General features: G+C 43.3%; 1 long non-coding RNA gene across 1 annotated transcript; it reads left to right on the top strand.

The window, feature by feature from the left end:
* The first annotated feature begins 1,349 nt into the window (after nt 1–1,349).
* LOC120510926 lies at nt 1,350–6,376 on the top strand. The gene is made up of 3 exons (XR_005629626.1): nt 1,350–1,456; nt 2,472–2,627; nt 5,088–6,376. It is a non-coding gene; the product is annotated as an uncharacterized LOC120510926 (long non-coding RNA).
* Nucleotides 6,377–9,514: the final 3,138 nt, after the last annotated feature.

Below are 9,514 nucleotides of genomic sequence, written 5' to 3'. Positions count from 1 at the left end.
GCCCTAAAAAGAAATGGGCAGAAGGAAAGAAGAGGAGACAACAGCAGGCAGCAAGTTTGCTTACAGTAACACTGAAGAAGGGTCTTCAGACAATGTAGGGAATAGCAATTCATAAATACTGTGAAGGAGAGTGGAGAATGAAGCTCATGTGGAGTACAACAATTCAAGAGGTGACTGTCCACTAAGGAATCTCTCTGTTGTGCAAATGGAAGCTCCAGAAAGAGACTGATAACATTAACCTCCAATTTTGCTGGATTTTGCAACTTTGTTAAAAGTCCAATTACAAAGACCCCTTCCAGAGTTTTTTGATTCAAAATATTTCCTGATGTTAGGGGTTTGTGGGGTATTTTTGGCAGTTAAACAGATAAGACTTCTGTATCCTAATGGCACTTCAAAAAAGATTCCTGGGTGGGTTTTTTTAGGATTGCAGGGAAGTTTGTAATACTGAATCTGTACAGAACAATAACCTGATGTGACTGTTGTTTAGCATGAAACCTGTGACACCTCATAAAAACATTTGTGCATGATTCTGCCAGAAATGCAATGAGTGATGTGCCCATCCTCCCCTGCTCCAAGCTAGGAACCAAGCTGCATTTCATGTTACGGCAGAAGGAAAAGGGCGTCCTTTTCCTTCCTGTCCTTCCTTTCCTTCCTGTCCTGCTGTGCTGGAGGAGCAGGGTTGTGGCAGCGCTGGGCTCCGAAGGGCCTTTCAGAGGCACACCTGAGTTCTGTTTGCTCCAAGTGGCAGTTTGACCTACAAATGAGCCCAAGTTACGGAGAGAGAAGACAGCAGTAACAACATAAAGCACAAGTTTCATCTTCTGTAAAAACACAAATGTTCTTTTGCTTCAGGCTCCAGCCAAACTCCAGTCAGTGCCCAGATTAGGCCTGGGTTCTTGCAGTCCTTATTTTGCTTCTCAGTGAGTCCCGGTGTATCTTAGCAAGCTGTGCCCTCTTTAGTGAGACACTGACTAGGCTGTGGAGGTGTTGCCTTAGCTCACTTTCCTGGTGAGTGATCTGAAGGTGTGCTCTCTGCTCCCACACCAGCAAACAGCACTGCAGGGCGCCGTGGGGCACTGCTCAGTACCAGGGCTCCTCTAGAGGACAGCAAAGTTTGTTAGCCAGTGCTTTAATGAGGGTGCCAAAAAGTGATTCAATCTGTGAGTAACAGGGTTGCAACATTTGGCCAAAGGCTCTACTTCTTGTTTCTGTCCTCCCAATTAAAAATAGCCCCCTGGCTAATGCCAGGGAGTGTTAAAAGCCCTACATGGGACAGGTGCAAGCTGCCAGTCAGGAGGCTGGAAATGCCTAGAAAAGCATCTGCTCTCCTGTAGGGTCTATGAGATGATCATGAGGAGAGAGCAGAGGAAAAAGGAGAAAGGTTTGCAGCAGGCTTTGCTGAAGGTGGCCCTTGCTGAAGGCCTCTGGCTGCTCTGGAGAATTCTCCTGCCCAAAGGTGCTCTTCTGTTTGGTTCTGGTTTTCTCTTAATCGGGCTGTTTCCCCAAGCTGTGGGTTACCACAACTGAAAACCAGAGCTTTTGTTAAAGGCTGGTGTCTGCTTCTGGCAAGCTGGAACATGGAATAGCACTCAGGTGCTCTCTCTGTCCCAGCACTGCAGAAATGCTGTGTTGATGATTTGGAGTGGGATTTGGGCAGCAGGGAAAACCAGAGCTTTTGTTAAAGGCTGGTGTCTGCTTCTGGCAAGCTGGAACATGGAATAGCACTCAGGTGCTCTCTCTGTCCCAGCACTGCAGAAATGCTGTGTTATGATCTGGACTGGGATTTGGGCAGCAGAGACAGGCTGGTGTGAAGGCATGACTGAGTCAGGGCTGTACTGATGTGTGCACATTGACCAGGAATGGGGTTTATATGCCAGAATTCTTTTATTATCTTCCAGGAACAGTCTCCTACAGGACACTTACACCAGTAGCCAAATCCACAGACAGGCTCCTTCCTGGGCATTATCTCTACCACATGCAAATGCACCTGCCCTGGCTGGTGTGGTTCACAGATGGTTCACAGCCTGTGTCATTTCACTTTGGCTTTCCAGGGGGATGTGGACTTTACCATCTGATGGCTGTTGATTTGCCCTTGGTGTTCCACATACTATTCATAAATACAAATCCCTGCTCTGCTTTTCCTATGGCATGGGAGAGCTGGCAATGAATGACAGAATAGCCCAGACCACTGCAGCACCACGGGAAGCCACAGGATCTTCCCTGCCAGCACATGGTGTGGTAAGCATGTCATCCAGAGGAACACCATAGCCTGAGCTTACCTTTACTCACATTTTGCCTAAATGTTCCAAGTTCAGTTTCAGCTGATCCAATGCTGCCATGTGAGATGTAGGAAGAATTTACACCTGAAGCTGCACAAAGAAGGACCTGTCTCTGCTCTTTGAGTTAATCTGAAGAAATCCCCCACATAAGGCTAAATGCACATATCATTATCATTGTTATTCTTGTTTCAGCTCTTAAGAGGCACTGGTCACCAGATGCAGCTGTGCAAGATGTGGGAGTATACACCTATTTGGGTCCTGGGGCAGTAGGTGATTGGGATGTGGGTCCCTGGTATCTCCACTGCCAGTCTGACCACTGAAGAACTCTGAGAACTCGTTCTCAGAAAGGTAAGAAAGTTGCTGGCTTATAAAGGAGGATTTCTTACTTCCCTTTGTAAGAAATGAGGGAGCTTAACTGAGGGTGGAGTTACACACAGATACATAAATTCATTCAGTGTTTCTGAAGACATTTATCAGGAGTAAAATAAAAGTATTTTGAGCTCTTTAATCAAGACTGCTGACTTTCTTAAAGATTTTATCTTAATGGTTAATAATATGTGGTGTCCTTGAAAGGTTTTTTCTGTTTTAGATCACTAAGAGGAGGTATTTTTATCTAAAAGTTTTTGTATATTAATGTTCCCAAGTGGAGAAAAGAAAAGGCTGAAGTTTACTTGGATTCAGATCCATATTTTCTTGATTCCCTTTCCTCCTTTTCTTCCCTCAATCACAAAAGTCTTAAGAAAAAGCTTGTACAGTATTATCCATCTTCTAATCATCTTCCCTGGGATATTGTCCTGCTAGATCTGTGCTAGGCATGAACTGACTTGTCAGCTTGCTACAAACACAGGCAGGGTAACTGAGGACTACCACCCTATTTAGATAAAGAAACCTAAGATGGGGTGTGGCTGACAAGATTGCTGAGTCTTCCAGGACAGACCTGTGGGGAATCTCATGGCAAAAACCTCAGAATCGTGCTCTCAGGCTGAGGATCCTGTCTGGCACAAACCTTGTGTGCTGCTACATCCTTTTTGCTGCCTGAGCATAGGCCAAAGGTGAAAGATTTTTGGAAGGCCTTTTCTCCTGCCAGAAGTGATTAATGGAAAGCAGACGGCCAGCAGATCAGAATAACAGCTTGAGTGCCAGAAGAAGTATCCTTGTGCATTAGGATTACTGAGCACTGGCTTTTGTCACTTGAACATCTGTATCCTGCTCTGAAGATTTCAAAGCACATCTGAGATTCATCCTCTTGGAAAATGAAAGGACAGTAGTCCCAGGCATGCCAAAGATTGCAGTGGGCTTAATCAGACAAGCCTATTATACTGCCCTGGCTTCTCAGAGAGCTTATTTAAAACAGTGAGAATATTTTCAAATAAGTATCCTATATATATTCCCTGAGCTGTAAGAAATCAGGACTACAATAAAAGAAGACAAACACATTACTAATAAAGCTGTCTATTTGTTCCTGCAATGAAGAACTGAGTAAAACTAAAAAAAAAAACAAAAACACACAAACAAAAAGCCCCGAAACAAAACCCAACCTCCTCTCCCTCTACCCCCCAAAAAATCAAACCCCAAAAAACCAAGAGAGAAAAACAATGTGTGTGCAGTTGTTCTTGGTCCCACGCGTGGTGCAGTGTAAGCCAGCTCACAGAAGCCTGATGAGCTGTGAGCTGCTGGCAGTGCCAGCTGCAGAGGCACAGAGAAGACAAGGCTGTGGATGGATTGGCAGGCTGGATGCTCCAGAGAAAGGCCAGGGAGGCAGATGTATCAGAAAGCACCCACAGCAACACTTCACACTACTGGCACTGCAACTCGTGTCAGAAGAAAGATGCCAACTATAGTGAAAATGGTGCTGGAGGCATGAAAGCCTGGAACAGAATGTTCCCCTCCTGGGAATGACCACAGCTCAGCTGAGACACCCCAGGATGAAGTCCTACACAATATGACTCATGTTATATTTGGCACTTAGTGCAGCTAATCTTATGCTATAGTACTGAAGAAATGTTAACAGACATATAATGGCACAAAGTTCAGAAGTTCACTGTATCTGAACCTGTGGGCTGGGCTTGTGGATATACAGCCTGGAACTCCATTTGATTAATGCAAAACCCATCTTTATTTCAGGATATTTGGTTTTGTTTTTGTTACTTCTTTTCATAACTTGAGAAATTGTCAAAAATATTGGATATCACAGGATTTGATTTCCAAAGGGTAGATTCTTTGGCCCTTCCTGGCTTGACAGTGTTTGAAAAAAACTGCTTTGTTCACACTTGCAAAGTGTAGATATTTCCATTTACTGCTGTGGGTGAATTTTCAGTGATGGCAGGACTCTGGATGATGATGCCATCAAGCTGAGGCATGTTAGGCTGCTGCTTGATGGAGCTGTTTCCTGTGTCTGAACAGAATTGAGATCTCCATGTAAAGCATTTTGCAAGCTTTATCTTTGTCATTCTCTAGCTTCTATTTTAGTATTCTGTATAATAAATCTTATATTGTTATCTTCTGATCCCATTATAGCCTTCTCCTATGAATATCTAATCTTGGTGGATGGATCTAGCACATTGAAGGATGATTTTTAGGTAGCTGCTGATTTAATAATACTGGAAATGCAGGATTGCTAACACCAACCATGAGACTGCCTGCATAGCTGAATCTCTATTACTTCTATTACTTGCAACCTTGGTACATAATAATATTTTTCTTTTTTTTTCTTTTTTTCCCTCTGAACGAATTAATATATCTAGGTTATTCTAATTAGTAGCTTTCTATTACAGTTATAAAAATTATTAATTTTGTTCCTCTTACCAGGAGAAATAGGGAGAAGCTGTATTATCAAGAAAGCACAACAGTTCAAGCCTGACTCAGAACTCCAAGCCTGGTTTGGTTTGGTTGAATCTCCAAGCCTGTCTGCAAGAAAAATAGAAGCATTGAAGTAAAATAAGATTTTTTTTCCACAGGGATATCTGGGGTGGGATTACTTAAAGCAGTTTGGAATGTGGGACTGAAGACCTAAGAAGTCAGATTTAGTGCAAATAAGACAATAAAGAAAAGTTTCTGAGTTTCTCAGCTCCTGAAATGCACAAAGTCAAATATCCATTAACTGAAGCACACCAAAACCTTTTCTATTTCTCAGTTTCATGGGCCCTGTCAGACAAAAATGCCTGGATTCACACAGGGAGACCTTTGGATGACTGTAATATTCCAATGTCAGTGTCACTTAGGAAGCATAACTAAGCTGTTGATGTTCACATGGAAAATACATTTGTAGACAACCACTACAGAACAGCAGGGTTTATAATATGTTCAGTAATTTTCTAACATGTGGGAAGCTATTTCAGAAAAAAATGTTCAACTTGTTTCAAAATATATATTTTCACTACATTAATTAACTTAATATGCAGTGTGTACCTAAGTTTTAATCAAAATGCAGCTGGAAATGTGAAGTTAAATTTATATATCATAAGTTATTGAATTCAATTGTAGTTCTTTGTTATATTCTATTTCTTAAGGTTATATTTTCTGTTTGAATCATGTGAGTTGCCTGGAAACTTTCATCCTGGATCTAAAAACATCCTACCAGAAAACTTTATCTTTACATGACAAAAATGGAGCAAAGGCTCACTTCTCTCACTGAAAGGACTCCTTCCTTGTGATCACTCCTTATGATCAATGAACCACGTGCTATTTCTCTATATATGTCCTGGCTAGCCTCTTAATGTTTATTACTTCCCTAATCTGTTGCTGGGTTAATGGAATCATTGGCCCATGTGCTGCTGTGAATGCCCATGGAAAGACAGAGGTCTGTTTGGTTGATAGTCCTCAGTGACATTTTTTAGAAATATGTATTTTGTGGATCATTACTTGCGGATCTTTGTCCTAAAGATCTGTCTTGGGTTCTGGTTATGACACAGATGAAGTGAGTGACACTGAAATTTTCCACAACCTGCACCTGTGAGCTCATCTGCAACCACACACCATCCATTTTCCACAGCAAGGGTTTTTCAAGTCTCTGCAGCATATTGTATCTGAAAGCCAGAAATTTTTAACAATAACTACTTCTACTAGTAGGCAGTAGCATCAGACAAATGTCTCTCCAAACCATAGCATAGGAGAAATTTTTTAAATGCCTGAATTCTAAAAATGTGGTGAATGTGTTCTGAGGGTGGGAAATAGGTATGCCTAGACATGTCTTCCTTCCAAACGGGAAAGGGGCAGCTAGGAAGTGGCTTAGTGTTATTTTAGAATGGTGCATGATTCCTCCTGGTGGTTTGGTTGTAGACAGATAATATGGCCTCTTTAGACTGTGACATGTCATATTGTTCTACCTGTCTTGTTACCTTTGAATGTGGAGGATTTTAGTGTGTAGATTTTTAAGCAATATCTTATCTTTCTATTACAGGCTGTGTTAGTTTTACACCTGGGAATGCAAGGTTTTCAATATGACATTAAAAAATAAAAGTTGTAGTTATGTAAGGGCTGGAAAGCAGGACATTTTTTTCAATGTTCACTTTGTGCTGGGCTGTACAAAACAGGTCAATGTCATTACTCCCTTTTTGCAGAAGGACAAAGAGTCTTAAAGAGAAATGAAATTAATTGCTAGAGGTAAACCTGTAGTAAAGCCCTGATTTCTTCATTCTTGTCAGCAGACACCTTTGCCCTCATTCCTGTCACAGTTCATTATCCCCTTGTATTTGTACTTGTGCTTCTGTCTGTCTGCCTTTGGATTTTACACCCTTTTCTCTTTCCTCCTGAACATAGAAGGCATTTAGAGCTCTTATGCTCCTGAATGATTACATGTAGGGACTTTCCATTCTGCTCAGAACCACAGCCAAATTTACAATACAGGGTTAAATTGTAGAAATCTCATTTCGCTGTTTCAGCTGTGGGTGCAGTATGCACAGGTGCTCTGGGGAGATGGCTTAGACCAATTACATTAAGTGCAGAGATTAAGCGTGTGCCTCCATCAGTACATCCTTAACAGAAACTGATTGCCAGACTGTACCAAGGGAGATCCTTCTGAAGTTTATAGGCTGAGTAGGTGAGCTTTACTAGACAGCAAAAGGGCAATTTTTTAATGTGATGTCTGAAATACCCACCTCAATGTGAAATACACAGAGCTGTCTCAAATCATTGTAGGAACTATTTCAATTGGGCAAACAGCATTTTTCCTTATAAAGCACTAAACATTTTAGTTAAAACTTCTGAAAATATGTTCTGACTTACACAAATTTCTGGACTAGAACCTCCAACATGATTAAACAAAAATTAATCAATGAAATAAGGTATTACTAAAATAAGACATTTTACTGGTGGTGATTAGGCAGATCTAATTATAAGAACCACTATCAAGAGCTCTGCTGTGCTGAGTCCAGCACTGAGCACCTGGACATGATTGTACATATACACTCAAATTTCTGTGAAAGAGGAAAAATCCACCACAGGTCCTTTTTTTTTTTTATGTGTGTGTGTGTGAGGGGGTGTGTTCTATTATCTAATATTCAAATGAAAATGCAACCATTAAAGGAGCGGATGAATCACAATTGTTGGCAAAGTTTGCTTCGTTCCACATGCCACGGAAGGGTGTGGACTACACAATTTTTCAAGAAAATCATGCAGGAAGAAAAAGTAATAAATTCGCTACTTTTATATTCGTTAGCATGTTTGCTGTCAGAATATAGCTGTAGATAAATGACTTCTTGCAGGTTTGTGCTGTCAAGACAAGCCTCTCCTCCCAGGCAACCAGCTGTGCCAGCTTGCTCCGGGTACGGCCCAGCTGATCACACCCCATCGTTTTTCCCCCAGCTCCACCTGCGCTGTCCGCTTCCCCACGGGAGGTGCTGCCGGGGTGCAGGAGCACTCGCTGTACTCCGGCATGTCACAGACAGACGCTGCCACGAGCCCGAGCTCCCTCTCTGCCGCTGTCTCCTCTTCCAAAGCCCGGCTGTCTCTCAGCACTCCCAGCTCCGCCTCGGTGGCGCAGCCGGCCGGGAAAGCCTGCCCTCCGCTGCCGCTCTGCCGCAGGGCAGCACCCAGGGAATGTCAGGGAATGACAGGGAATGAAGCGCTCAGAGAAGTGCGGCACGGGGCGGCGGCGCTCGGCCGGCACTTCACCCTTCATTCCCGCAGGACAGAACCGGGGCCTGTGCGATGGCAGCTCGGCCTCGTCCTGTCACACAGCACCAGCATCCTTCCCACAGCACATCTGCTTCCAAGAATCTCCTGCTTTCCCCTTGTTGACCACCCATCGATCTTCCTTCCCACCCGGAGGGGATGGTGCCTCTCGGCCTCCGGAGCCAAGGCACGTTCCGTGTCAGAGCCCAGCCAGCCTGGCCCGGCTGAAGCTTCCTCGAAGTCCGAGCCCATGTGGGGCAGAGCTCAGGTTCCAGCAGCCTGAACCTCCCCCAGCCTGGCTTTGCAAATGGCCTGCCATCACCTGCTGTGCTTGTGAAGCCTGCTGCAAACAGGCACCTTAGAAAGAGAGCTGACCTTAAGAAAGACCTGCTTTCAGGGAGAAATTGATTGAAGTGCGGATTGGTATGACAGCAAATATTAAGATTTTAACATTGTTAATTTTTAAAGAAGGAAACTTAGTCCTTCAAAAGCAAATGGCCAACAACGCGTGCTGTTACTGGAGAGACGCTCTCAGGTTTAGAGCTGTGCATTAGAGAAGTTTACAATGAAGACCATCATCAGAATACTCTGAGCACAATAAGGACACCCTGTAAATAATGTGAAAGGTTGTGAAGAGTTGCACTTTTTTTCTCAGAGAGGGATTTGCCTTTTTTCTATTCCCCCTCTCCAAGCCCCCTTCTGAACACAGTACAAACCTCTTGGGCACAGTCCTGTGCATGTTTCTCTTCCATGGCTCAGCTTTGTTTCCACCAAGGTGTTATTTACAACATTTAGGTTTAACCCTGGAGTGGCTTCAGTGAGAGACAAGGCCATAAAAACATTGCTCAACATCTCATGCATCTGGGTCCCTCACTGGGTCACAGCTGTACAAGGAAAAAAGCTGTGTCCTGGAGGCAACCAAATTCTTTTCAGCAAGACAAGTGCAGTCTTGGAGGCCTGTTGCTCTGCAGTGTAATTTCTTTGGTGTAAACTGTCCTGGGTTTTCTAAGAGCTGTAATCCTGTCAACTTCTTACAAAAAACTTGAGATAACAGAAAAATTTGTGACCTCTAAAACTAAGTGCCATGCATCCATTTGGCACAGTAACTGCTACAGCCTTCACCA

The sequence above is a fragment of the Passer montanus genome, unplaced genomic scaffold (genome assembly GCF_014805655.1).
Source record: "Passer montanus isolate IOZ18808 unplaced genomic scaffold, ASM1480565v1 scaffold61, whole genome shotgun sequence".
NCBI lineage: Eukaryota > Metazoa > Chordata > Aves > Passeriformes > Passeridae > Passer > Passer montanus.
This window is presented reverse-complemented; position numbering and strand designations above follow the sequence as displayed.